Source organism: Peromyscus maniculatus, chromosome 1, assembly GCF_049852395.1.
Source record: "Peromyscus maniculatus bairdii isolate BWxNUB_F1_BW_parent chromosome 1, HU_Pman_BW_mat_3.1, whole genome shotgun sequence".
In the NCBI taxonomy this organism is placed as follows: Eukaryota; Metazoa; Chordata; class Mammalia; order Rodentia; family Cricetidae; genus Peromyscus; species Peromyscus maniculatus.
This window is the reverse complement of record NC_134852.1, coordinates 46,753,222-46,765,622: the sequence shown is the minus strand read 5'-3', so window position 1 is coordinate 46,765,622 and position 12,401 is coordinate 46,753,222. Positions and strand designations below refer to the sequence as shown.

At 41.3% G+C, this 12,401-nt stretch overlaps 1 long non-coding RNA gene across 1 annotated transcript in view; it reads left to right on the top strand.

The window, feature by feature from the left end:
- LOC143274397 (uncharacterized) overlaps nucleotides 1-12,401 on the top strand; it is a 34,163-nt gene that overhangs the window by 18,497 nt on the left and 3,265 nt on the right. The window contains exon 3 of the long non-coding RNA XR_013053044.1: nucleotides 11,794-11,916. This is a non-coding gene — a long non-coding RNA (uncharacterized LOC143274397). The remainder of the gene's footprint in view (nucleotides 1-11,793; nucleotides 11,917-12,401) is intronic.

Here is a 12,401-nt window from a genome sequence, read left to right as displayed (position 1 = left end):
ATACTCCAGAAAGGAGGGCCCCTCTATTTGGATTATTCCTAGAAAAAAATATCGTTTTGAGGATTGCCTGTCTGCAGTCCATTTTTAAGTGACTTTGTTTGCCACGATTAAAACAGCTGACATTTTGATTTTTTTTAAAAAAAATTAATTTCATAATTTAATTTAATTTTACATATCAGCCATGGATTACTCTGTCCTCCTCCCTCTCCCTCCCAACCCCAATCCCCCCCCCCCCCCCCGCCTTCCCCCTAGCCCAACCACCATTCCCATTTCCTCCAGGACAAAGACTCCACTAGGGATTCAGCTGAACCTGGTAGATTCAGTCCAGGCAGGCTCAGTCCCCTCCTCCCAGGCTGAGCAAAGTATCCCTGCATAAGCCCCAGGTTCCAAACAGCCAGCTCATGCACTAAGGACAAGTCCAGGTCCCACTGCCTGGGTGCCTCCCAAAGAGTTCAAGTTAATCAACTGCCTCACTTATCCAGAGGGCCTGATCCAGTTGGGGGCTCCTCAGCTATTGGTTCATAGTTCATGTGTTTCTATTAGTTTGGCTATTTGTCCCTGTGCTTTTTCCAATCTTGGTCTCAACAATTCTCACTCATACAATCCCTCCTCTTTCTCACCAACTGGACTCCTGGAGCTCCACTGGGGCCTGGCTGTGGATCTTTGCATCCACTTCCCTCAGTCATTGGATGAGATTTCTAGCACAACAGTTAGGGAATTTGGCCATCCTATAACCAGAGTATGTCAGTTTGGGCTTTCTCTCAGCCATTGTGGAGGTATCTTTGTGGATTTCTGGGGACCTCTCTAGCACTTTGCTTCTTCCTATTCCCGTTTGGTTTTTATTTATCATGGTCTCTTATTCCTTTTTCTCCCTCTCTGTTCTTGATCCAGCTGGTATCTCCTGCTCTCTTTCCCTTTACCCTCACCCTTCATTACTCCCATTCACGTCCAGGTTGTTCATGTAGATCTCATCCATTTCTCTGTCATTGGGCGATCCCTGTGCCTTTTTTGGGGTCCTGTTTTCTAGGTAGCTTCCCTGGAGTTGTGAGTAGTAGTCTAGTCATCTTTGATTTACATCTAGTATCCTCCTATGAGTGAGTACATACCATGTTTGTCTTTCTGAATCTGGGTTACCTCACTCAGGATGAAATTTTCTAGATCCATCCATTTGCCTGCAAACCTCATAATGTCATTGTTTTTCTCTGCTGAGTAGTACTCCATTGTGTATATGTACCACAATTTATTTATCCATTCTTCAGTTGAAGGGCATCTAGGTTGTTTCCAGGTTCTGGCTATTACAAATAATGCTTCTATGAACATAGCTGAGCAAGTACCCTTGTGGTGTGATTGAGCATTTCTTGGGTATATGCCCAAGAGTGGTATAGCTGGGTCTTGTGGGAGATTGATTCCCAACTTTCTAAGAAAGCGCCATATTGATTTCCAAAGTGGCTGTACAAGCTTGCATTCCATCCAGCAGTGGAGGAGAGTTCCCCTAGCTCCACATCCTCTCCAGCATAAGCTGTCTCCAGTGTTTTTGATCTTAGCCATTCTGAGGGGTGTAAGGTGGTATCTCAGAGTCATTTTGATTTGCATTTCCCTGATGATTAGGGATGTTGAGCAATTCCTTAAATGTCTTTCAGCCATTTGAGCTTCCTCTGTTGAGAATTTTCTGTGTAGTTCTATAGCCCATTTCTTATTTGGACTGTTTGGCATTTTGATGACTAAATTCTTGAGTTCTTTATATATTCTGGATATCAGTCCTCTGTCAGATGTGGGTTGGTAAAGACCTTTTTGTGTTCTGTAGGCTGCTACTTTATCTTGTTGATTATGTCCTTTGCTCTACAAATAAGCTTCTCAGTTTCAAGAGGTCCCATTGATTGATTGTTTCTCTCAGTGTCTGTGCTACTGGTGTTATATTTAGGAACTGATCTCCTATGCCAATGTGTTCAAGACTACTTCCTACTTTCTCTTCTATCAGGTTCAGAGTAACTGAATTTATGTTGAGGTCCTTGATCCACTTGGACTTAAGTTTTGTGCACGGTGACAGATATGGATCTATTTGCAACCTTCTACACACTGACATCCAGTTTGCCAGCACCATTTGTTGAAGATGCTTTCCCTTTTCCATTTTACAGTTTTGGCTTCTTTGTCAAAAATTGTATGTTAATAGGTGTGTGGATTAATGTCAGGGTCTTCAATTTGATTCCATTGGTCCACATATTGGTTTTTATGCCAGTATCAAGCTGTTTTTATTACTGTAGCTCTATAGTAGAGCTTGAAGTCAGGGATCATGATGCCTCCAGAGGTTGTTTTATTGTACAGGATTCTTTTAGCCATCCTGGTTTTTTCGTTTTTCCATATGAAGCTGAGTATTATTCTTTCCAGCTCTGTGAAGAATTGTGTTGGTATTTTGATGGGGATTGCATTGAATCTGTAGATTGCTTTTGGTAAGATTGCCATTATTACTATGTTAATCCTGCCTATCAGTGAGCATGGGATACCATATTGCTCTGGATGATAGAAAATCTTTAGATGCCTAGAGAAAACTTTCAGAAGAAAGCATAAAACAAATATCATAAAGATTAGATTTGAATAAGACAGAACTCTTGATTAGAAGTGGTGACAGTTCATCAACCAGTATGTCCATTCAATCTAACTAACCTACAAAACTAACAAATTGCTTTTCATTTGATCAGATATAGCTTGCCAAAAGGGAAACTGCCCAAATTTAGGCTTGGGGAGTGTTTTGTTTTTGTCCCTGAAAAAAAGAAATTGAAAAAGTATTGCAGAGCTCCGGAGAACACTGCTGGACTGCATTACACCTTCCCCAGACCCTGCGACCTACCCATTATTTAATTTGTGAGTTACGCCATTAAGTAAATATCCTTTTAACTACGTGGAGTGGCCAAAATAATTTCTCCAATACCTTTTCAATTTCTTTTTTTCAGGGACTTAAAGTTCTTATCATATAAGTCCTTCACTTGCTTAGTTAGAGTTACCACAATGTATTTTATGTTATTTGTGGTTATTGTAAAGGGTAATGTATGTCTGATTTCCTTCTCAGCCTGTTTGTCAATTGTAAAAGGAGGGCTACTGATTTTTTTGAGTTGATCTTGTATATTGCTATGTTGCTGAAGGTGTTCATAAGCTTTATCAGTTCCTTGGTTGAATTTTTGGGGTCACTCATGCATACATACTATCATGTCATCTGCAAATAGAGAAAGCTTGACTTCTACCTTTCCAATTTGTATCCCCTTAATCTCTTTACATTATCTTATTGCTCTGGCTAAAACTTCAAGTACTATATTGAATAAGTATGGGAAGAGCAGACAGCCTTGCCTTGTTCCTGATTTTAGTGGAATCGCTTTGAGTTTCTCTCCATTAAATTTGATGTTGGCTGTTTGCTTGTTGTAAATTGCCTTTATTATGTTTAGGTATGTTCCCTGTATTCCTGATCGCTCCAAGACCTTAATCATGATGGGGTGTTGGATTTTGTCAAATGCCTCTTTTCTGCATCTAGTGAGATGATCATGTGGTTTTGTTCTTTGAGTTTGTTTATATGGTGTATTACATTGATGGACTTTCATATGTTGAACCACCCTTGCATCCCTGGGATGAAGCCTACTTGATCATGGTGGATAATTGTTTTGATTTGTTCTTGGAGTCTGTTTGCCAGTATTTTATTGAGAATTTTTGCATCAGTGTTCATGAGGGAGATCGGTCTGTAGGTCTCTTTCTTTGTTACATCTTTGTTTGGTTTATGAATCAGGGTAAATGTAGGCTCATAGAAGGAGTTTGGTAATGTTCCTTCTGCTTCTTTTGTGTGGAACAATTTAAAGACTATTGGTATTAACTCTTCATTGAATATCTGGTAGAATTCTATGCTGAAACCATCTGGTCCTGGGCTTTTTTTTTTGGTTGTGAGACTATTAATGACTGATTCTATTTCATTAGGGGTTATTGCACTATTTAAATAGTTTATCTGGTCTTGATTTAACTTATGTATGTGGTAGCTATCCAGAAAATTATCCATTTCTTTTAGATTTTCCAGTTTTGTGGAGTACATGTTTTTGAAGTATGACCTGATGATTCTCTGGATTTCCTCATTGTCTGTTGTTATGTCCCCCTTTTCATTCCTGATTTTGTTAATTTGAATGCTCTCTCTCTGTCTTTTGGTTATTTTGGATAAGGGCTTGTCCATTTTGATTTTTATCAAAGAACCAACTCCCTGTTTCATTAATTTTTTTGTATTGTTCTCTTTGTTTCTATTTTATTGATTTCAGCTCTCAATTTGATAATTTCCTGGCATCTATTCTTCCTGGGAGACTTTTCTCCTCCTTGTTCTAGAGCTTTCATGTGTGCTGTTAAGTCACTAGTGTGAGATTTCTCCAACTTCTTTATGTGGGCATTTAGTGCTATGCATTTCCCTCCTAGCACTGCTTTCATAGTGTCCCATAAGTTTGGGAATGTTGTGTATTCATTTTCATTGATCTCTAGGAAGTCTTTAATTTCTTCCTTAACACATTGGTGATTCAGTTGAGCATTATTCAGTTTCCTTGAGATTGTAGGTTTTCTGTAGTTTTTGTTGTTGTTGAATTCTAACTTTAAACCATGGTGGTCTGATATAACACAGGAGGTTATTCCAGTTGTTTTGTATCTGTTGAGATTTGCTTTGTGGCTAAGTATGTGGTCGATTTTAAAGAAGGTTCCATGGGGTGCTGAGAAGAAGTAATATTCATTTTTTGTTAGGATGGAATGTTCTGTCCATTAAGTCCATTTGAGTCATAACATCAATTAAGTCCTTTATTTCTCTGTTAAGTTTCAATTTGGGAGATCTGTCCCATAGTGAACGTGGGGTGTTGAAGTCTCCCTCTATTAATGTGTGTGGTTTTATGTGTGATTTAAACTTTAGTAATGTTTCTTTTGCATATGTGGTTGCCCTTGTGTTTGGCGCATAAATGTTCAGAATTGAAATTTCATCTTGGTGGATCTTTCCTGTGATGTGTGTAATGCCCTTCTTGATCTCTTTTGATTGATTTTAGTTTGAAGTCTATTTTGCTGGATATTAGGATGGCTACACCAGCTTGCTTCATAAGATCATTTGATTGGAAAGTCTTTCCCCAGCCTTTTATTCTTAGGTAGTGTCTTTGAGGTGTGTTTCTTGTATGCAGCAGAAAGATGGGTCCTGCTTTTGTATCCATTCTGTTAGCCTGTGTCTTTTTATGGGTGAATTAAGTCCATTGATATTAAGGGATATTAATGACCAGTTATTGTTCATTCCTGTTATTTTTTTTTGGTGGTAGTGTCTATGTACTTCTCTTCTTTGGGGTTTACTGCTGTGATGTTATCTATTGCCTGTGTTTTTGAGGGTGTATCTGACTTCCTTAGGTTGGAATTTTCCTTCTAGTGCTTTCTGTAGGGCTGGGTTTGTGGATAAATATTGTTTAAATCTGGCTTTGTCTTGGAAGGTCTTGTTTACTCTGTCTATGATGATTGAAAGTTTTGCTGGGTATATTAGTCTAGGTTGGCGTCCATGGTCTTTTAGTGTCTGTATTACATCTGTCCCGGCCCTTCTGGCTTTCAAAGTCTCTATTGAGAAATCGGGTGTTATTCTGATGGATTTGCCTTTATAAGTCACTTGGTCTTTTTCCTTTACTGCTCTTAATATTCTTTCTTCATTCTGTATGTTTAGTTGTTTAATTATTATGTGGTGAGGGTACTTTTTTTGAGGGTCTAGTCTGTTTGGTGTTCTATAGGCTTCTTGTATCTTCATAGGTATTTCCTTCTTTAAGTTGGGAAAGTTTTATTCTATGATCTTGTTGACTCTATTTATTGTGCCTTTCAGTTTGTATTCTTCTCCTTCCTCTATCCCTATTATTCATAGGTTTGGTCTTTTCATGGTGTAACAAATTTCTTGGACATTTTGTGTCATTACTTTGTTGGCTTTAGTGTTTTCTTTGATTGATTAATCTATTTCTTCTACTGTATCTTCAACGCCAGAGATACTCTCTTCCATCTCTTGCATTCTGTTGGTTATACTTGCATCTGAAGTTCCTGTTCATTTACTCAGATTTTCTATTTCCAGTATTTCCTCTGTTTGTGTCTTCTTCATTTTTTCTATTTCCCTTTTCAGGTCTTGAACTGTTTCCCTCATCTGTTTCATTGTTTTTTCATGATTTTCTTTCACAGATTTATTGTTTTCTTCTGCTTTATTTGTCCTTTGCTCTAGTTTTTTTCCTGTGGATGTCACTTTATATAATTAAAACACTGATGGCCAGTGACCAGGCAGGAAGTATAGGTGGGACAAAGAGAGAGGAGAATTGGGGAAATAGGAAGAAGGAGGGAGAGAGTCTGCAGCCACCGCCAGGACAAGCAGCATGTAAAGATGCCGGTAAGCCACCAGCCATGTGGCAATGTATAGATTTATAAAAATGGGTTAATTTAAGATATAAGAACAGTTAGCAAGAAGCCTGCCACGGCCATACAGTTTGTATGCAATATAAGTCTCTGTGTTTACTTGGTTGGGTCTGAGCGGCTGTGGGACTGGTGGGTGACAAAGATTTGTTCTGACTGTGGGCAAGGCAGGAAAACTCTAGCTACATTTTTTTAATAGTGTTCTCTACAATTTTTGTTTGTCTGTTCCTCCATTTCATTTTTGATTTCTTCTTTATAAGCCTCTAGCCTCTTCATGATGTTATTCATAAGGTTGCTTTCTTCTGCTTCTTCCATTTTGTGATGTTCAGGTCTAGCTGCTGGAGGAGGGCTAGGTTCTGGTGATGCTGTATTGTTTTTTATTTTGTTGTATGTTCTTCTGGCTTGGTGTCTGCCCATCTCCTTGTGAGTTCATTTTTGCTCTTATCAGTGCTCTTGGTCCAGACAGTACTGACAGATTCAGGAAGCCTCTCTCTGATCCAGATGGAAGCCCTGGGCCAGATGGGAGCTGGGGACTGGTCTCTGAGTCTCAGACAGTGGCTGGCATCTCCGGCAGATGGGTGTGGGGGCAGGGCGTGGAATTGCAGGTTCTGATGGGGGTTCTTGGAGAAGGGGAACCTTGGGGGGGGGTCATGCCTGATGGCCAGAACCTGGGGCCAAGTTGGGCAGGTCTTCCCCAGAATGGCTGGTGCCCATGGATGGGATCTAGGGGCAGGCCTCTTTGGGTATGACCCCAGACACACACCTCTGGTCTAGATGGGGCAGGATGGGAGCTGGGAGCTGGTCTCTCCATTTTGATTTTTCTAAAAGCTTCTGGAAATCACCTCTCCTATTCAAGCATCATCATGGTTATGAGATTCAATATTGACTGTATTATGGATCCATTCTTCAATGGGTGCTGATCTTGCCTTTAAAGACCCAATTAATCTTTTGCATTGTGAATTAGCATTTTCAAAAGCCAAAAATTCAGTTATTATTTGTCTAGCTTCTGAGTTTGGTATAATTGTATTTATAGGTGAGGACAGTTATTATAGTGTGAAAGAAAAACTGCAGGGCAGGGAAGCTATTAACTACCTGGAGAAGGGAGATAGAGGAGGAAGACAACTTGCCATGCGGTTTGTAAGCAGTCATATGGCAGACAAGCAGTTCTGTGGTGGGAGGTGGAATAGGGAGGCAGCTTCTACAAAACAGAGTGAGAAAGCCCAAAATATCCGGAAAAGCACACTTTCTTAGGGTTTTTAATTGAAGAGACACCATGACAGCAGCCACTTGTGTAAGGAAAATATTTATTGGGGTGGTGGCTTACATGTTCAGAAGTAAGTCCATTATCATTATGATGGGCAGCAAAGTGGGGTGCTGGCTACATCTTGGCTTGCAGGAAATAGGAAGTCCACTGAGACACACCAGGTGGTTTCCTGAGCACAGGAAACCTGAAAGCCCACCCCGTCAGTGACATACTTCCTCTAACAAGTCCATACCCACTTTAACAAAGCCATACCTCCTAATAATGCCATACTCTATAAGCTTCTGGGGGCCAATTACTGCCAAACCACACACGCTAAGGCTGTGATCAGCACCTAAAAGAAAAGGAGATGGAAAGAAGAAAAAGTTGGTTTTTCTGAGTAACTCAGAAAAGTGGGTTGGCTGAGGTGGTGACTGACAAGTGCCTGCACTGAGGAGGAGGCTTCTGCGAAGGGGCAGCCATTGCCTCACAGGGGTGTTAGTCATCCTCCTGTCAGTGCTGGGAGCTGAGCTGAGTCATCATCCTCCCCCCCCCCAGATAAAATAATTTTTAGAAGAAGAGAAAGTCAAACCCTCTATTCTTTGATATTATAGCTCTCCCCAGTTCCCTATTCTGCTGTTTCAATTCCAGCCTGTTCTACCTGGTTAAAGGCTGGATATCAAATCTCCTCACTCCATTTATATTTTTCCTAAATTTATCACCTAATGCATGAGACAATTTCTCAGTGGGCAGAGCTCCATCTAACTAAATCCCGGGTGTGTTTATGACCTTTTGGTTCAGAATCTCACCGAGTTCTCAGCTTTGAAGCTGCCTCTTGGGGCCATTATACACAGTTGAGCAAGTTTTCAGCTGAGAAGGCCTGAACTGCAGGTTTCTCTCTACTGAGAAAGCTGTGTCTTGTTAAACAGGCCAGTTAGAAATAAATATGTTCCTTATGCTCCCACAGCAGGCAGGACTGACCCTGTGATCACTCCAATGCTAGGCATCATGATTTTCTTTATGGTTCAGCTTCTGTGGAGACTGCCAGGCCAGAACACAGAGACTCAGGTTTGGTGCCCATTATGCATGCCCATAATATTATACATAGCTGCTAAAAACTGTTTTATGCAATTTGAATTGAGTTTCCCTTTGGGAAAACAGGAAAGCTATAAGTGCATGACATTCTGATACTAAAAAGGATAATTCTGTCTGATGTTTTATCTACATTTGTTCCATTCACAACTTGCTTTTGGTCTGAGGTGTCTCCCTTAACTGTTGGTTGATGACACACATGCATTAAGAAAGGCTCAAATGTGCCTACTGGTTATGGAGTCTCTTTCCCTTTGAAGCTTTCTAGTGGAGAATGAAACTTAACCCTAGATTTCTCTTGTGTCTACTCATGAAACACATAGGACATCCTGGTAAGCATAGGACAACCGCTACCAGAGGAAAAAATATTTATTTTTGCTTTTTCAAGACAAGGTTTCTCTGTGTAGTCCTGTCTGTCCTAGAACTCACTCTGTAGGCCAGGTTGGCATGAAACTCAGACATCTGCCTGCCTCTGCCTCTGGAGTGCTGGGATTATAGGTGTGAGTCAATACAGGAGGAAAAACTCAAAGTGATTTATCAGGATGGGAACACAATTGGGGAAGAGAATGGCTAGGAATGGTGGTTCAGTCCTGTAATCCCAGCACCGGGGAGGCTGAGGCAGGATCATAGCATACATAATTTCAGGCCAGCCTGGACTCTATAGGGAGACCCTGATGTATGGGAGGTGAAGGGGTTGGGAGTGAAGGTGTGGGAAGTATGTGTGCTTTAATCTTCAAAAACTAAGTAAAGTTATAAAAAAGTTTATTTTAACAATATATTTGCAAATATGTTCAAAACCCTTAGGACCTACAAAAATGTTTTCAGAGAAAAATATGACATCCTCCTGGCATTTGATTTTGCTACATGAATATAAGAATCAGGTTTGCAAAAGCAAACATTTGATCAATATTCCTAAGTCAGTGAGCCTCCAAATCCTTCTCTTTGGAAGTGCTAATCTGGCTGATTTTGTAACCTATGGCATTTCTTACTGCACTGGTTTTTTTTGGTTAAGATGAAACACTTTCCCATGCTTTGCTTAAACTCTATTTTCATTTAATTTAAGTTTTTTAGATTGAGTTTTTCTTTGTGGCTGAAACTCCTTGGAACTTACAGTTGTCTGATCTTGGCCTCCAGAGTGTTAGGATCATAAGCACGAAGCACCACCAGGTCCAGACCTCTCTGCCCCCAACTCTCTCTCTCTCTCTCTCTCTCTCTCTCTCTCTCTCTCTCTCTCTCTCTCTCTCTGTGTGTGTGTATGTCTTATGCATTTTGAGTATTTTTATTCACATATGTTTAGGTGTATGTGTGGCATGTGTGGGCATAAGTGCACATGTGTATACAAGCATGTAGAGGCTGGAACTGACTTCAGGGACCTTCTAGGATGGCTATACAATTTATTTGTAGAGGTATTGTCCCTTGATGAACCTGGAACCTGTTAATTCTAACTAGTGTAGCTAGCCATCTGACCCAGAGGACCCTCTGTCCCATCTCTTGCTTCCTGAGTGCTGAGATTACAAGTGGCTGCCATGGTCTAAGATTGTCTCCCTTTACTCATGTGCGGCACTGGTTGAGAAGCCCCCTTGAGCGGTATATTTTGGTGAGTAGGACCCTCTACATTGTGTAAAATTGGTCCCTTCAGTAGATAAATGCTGGGACCCCCACTTTCTTCTTCTTTATTTTTTTTTTATTTTTATTTTTATTTTTTTTTTGGTTTTTCAAGACAGGGTTTTTCTGTGTAGCTTTGCACCTTTTCCTGGAACTCACTTGGTAGCCAAGGCTGGCCTCGAACTCACAGAGATCTGCCTGGCTCTGCCTCCCGAGTGCTGGGATTAAAGGCGTCCGCCGCCACCACCCACCCCCACTTTCTCTTTTTGTTTGTCTTGTTTGTGAGTCTGCACGGTAGGGTGGCATATACTTTTGTTCAGACTTGCCTGGTATTTCCATATAAGGGCTGGACCCTCAGGAAACAGAACCACACTCTGACTATCTTTAGTCGTGTATGTGTGTATGTATGTATATATGTATGTATGTATGTATGTATGTATGTGTTTATGAATGCCTGTGTGTGCTTGTGGGTTGTGATGCCTGGAGAGATGGACCAGTAGTTGGTAATGCTTGCTCCATAGATCTTTTCAGAGAACATGTGGGAACCTGATCTTTGGATAAGAATTCTGTTCCTGGCCAGAAAAAAGGGTAGTGGCCTCAGGAGTAACTCTCCAATTGCTTGTTATGCCCATTTTGTTGACTATAATTCCTGGCCTAAAGTTATCCTCTACTGAGGCCCACAATAAGCACTACCAAAAACAATGTAACACTAACTTATCTATTGCCTTCATTCTATCCATGACTGATATTTCCTCTGCCTCTGCTGACAAAGAAGGGCATAAGAATAGGCGTAAAGTGAAAGAAAGGGATGGAAAGAGAGAAAAAAATGCTTACCGCAGCACCCAAGCCTATACTGGCAGCCCCTCTCTTTGTTTTCCCCATGCCTCGAGTGGCTATCCCCTTACTGCAGTGTCCACAGAGTGATTTGCCTGGATGTCTGCCTGCTGAGCCAGCTGCTCCGAATACCTCCCAGCCTATTCCACCTATGATACTGCACATGCCCACCATGGCATTTCCAGATAATGTGGGCCCTGATGTGGCTAACCAGCCATGGATCCCTGCCCCTCTTGCAGACCTGTCTTTGGTCCGTAAGGCTCCTAATGGATCAGGTCCTGACTCGATGTATTTTGAGCAAGTCCTATGACAATGGGCAATACATTTACAGACTTATTATGACTGGCACCATTTGATGAAGGCTGTGTTGGAGCTTGCGGTCTTCCTTAACTGGCAAGCTGCCTATGATGACCAGGCTGAGGCTCAGGCTCATTTTACTATGCAGATCAACATCAGTATTTCTCTTGAGATGCTTACGGGCTGAGGACCATATGTTAACCCTGACACACAAGACCAAATTGGATAACACACTTATTTACTTGACTTGGGAGACACCATTGCCCTTGGGATCCCATTACCCTTCAGTGACAACACTCTGTTCCTCTATTAAGCCAGGGGAGAAGGTATGCTTGCATTTTCCCCCAGAATACCACCACACTGATATGGATACCCTCCAGAGATGTGTGTCTGGCAACAGACCAAGAGACTTTGGACAAAGAAGAAGCTTCAGAAGGGTAATGTATGGTTTGACCTGCTACTGTGGTATTAGTAAAGGTCATGTCATCACTGGCATGTGACCCTAAATATTAAGAAATTGCCTCAGCCCCTACAAGGTCGCTAATGCATCACCAGAAGGACTTCAACTGGTGTGATAAAAATGACTGGGGTCCCATCCATGTCCTTAAGATTGATATTTTTGACTAATCCTTCTCTTGTTCAAATATCTTGTACAACAGATTCACCAACAGAAGGTGGTCACAAAGGCGACCCTTCAGGTTTTATTGGCTCTCAGACACCTAGATCAGAGTCCTCCTAGAGCGATAATGCATATATGGCTCACTGAGATACAGAAGGCTACTGCCTCAAGCCCACCACCCAGACAGCTCTCCAGGACTGATGCTCTTCCAGGGCTGGTAGTCAATGATGGATACGAGCTTGTTTGGCAAGCCAATCTGAGACAGGCACAGTCTATTATGCTGAGCTCTCCTGAGGTGGGGTC